Genomic DNA, 1,425 nt, shown 5'->3' on the forward strand with positions numbered 1-1,425 from the left:
GAAGGCTTTGCTGGACACGACACTCCCCTCAATGAACACACGTGTACTCAGTCGAGCATTATTGTGGTCTAGTATCGTTAACTTCGCCGTCAGTTAAACAGCGACTTATAAACATTCACTTGTTAGCTGAAGGCCTTAGAGACGTGTTTAGAATTATAATGCAAAAGTGTGAGGGATTGTTCAGAGCTACACGAGTAACTAGGAAGAGATCTTTGCTCCCTGAAGCCACTGATTCTAGAACAAGACTTCAGTAACCTTTGAGCAAGACGACGATGTGATCCGTGTTCACGATGGTGTACGATCTTCGAGTACGATGATGTACGATGATGTATGTATTGATGGTGTGATTCTGGGGTACGATGGTATGATTGATGTACGATGATGTATGTATTGATGGTATGATTCTGGGGTACAATGGCATGATATTCCTTGTGCATGACTGGGTATGATCCTCGAGCACGACACAATCATGCGAAGATACAGACACTCTTCCGTACAGACAGACACTTACAGACACACGCCCGTACAAAAATATACAGACTCTCTCGCCCACGCTCACGTCTCCATATATGAAGCAAGTCGAGACCATCCATCATTTTCAACAATAACTCTGAGAGCGTGAGTTCGAAGCAGTTGTTGGCGTGCCAAGACGGGGAGGGAGGGGGAGGGAGGAAGCAGCAGCTTGCAACTCTCTGCCTTTCTTGCCGAGGCAAGCACCATTAATACTGGCGAGACCATGCACATAAGATACCTCTCGCTAGCTGTCTGCTCCTTCTCTCACCATCACTCAGATATCTTCCTCTTACACTCGTTGTATCAACATCATCCATGGCAATACAGACCTGTTATCTAACCCTCCCCCCAAGTCTCACGACCGTGCTTACTATCTCACTAAAAGCAATTAATAACCTTCGCTAAAATGAGTAAATCCCTCTAACTTACCTCCGCTCTTCTGAGCGTCTGATTACCATCACTAAACAACCCTGAACCTTCGCTAAATCGCTACCAACCCCCTAGGCGGGAGCGTAAACCCCAGCCTCACTAACTCATTCTCACTGTAGCAAACACACCACCGCTGGCTTGCTACCTACCCCGCTCGCTACACATCGCTCGTCTGCACTCGCTCGCCACAACATCGCTACACATTATTCGCCACAACCTTCTCTTGTGACTCAAAAGGACCTCGCACTACTATCCCCGCGCCAACTGACGTATCACCCTCACTGTCATTGCTACTTGGGACCTCGTTACAGCCTGGGTACACAGAGCGGATATCTGGGACATGACGGATATCAAGCTATCTGTATGTTGATTCACCTGTGATTCTCTCGCTCTGAGGGTCAGGCTTGTGTGTGTGTGTGTGTAGGTGTGTTGTGTATGTGTATGTGTGTATGTGTGTGTGTGTGTGGACACCTACCTGCCTGC

This window comes from Panulirus ornatus, chromosome 30, assembly GCF_036320965.1.
Source record: "Panulirus ornatus isolate Po-2019 chromosome 30, ASM3632096v1, whole genome shotgun sequence".
Lineage (NCBI taxonomy): Eukaryota > Metazoa > Arthropoda > Malacostraca > Decapoda > Palinuridae > Panulirus > Panulirus ornatus.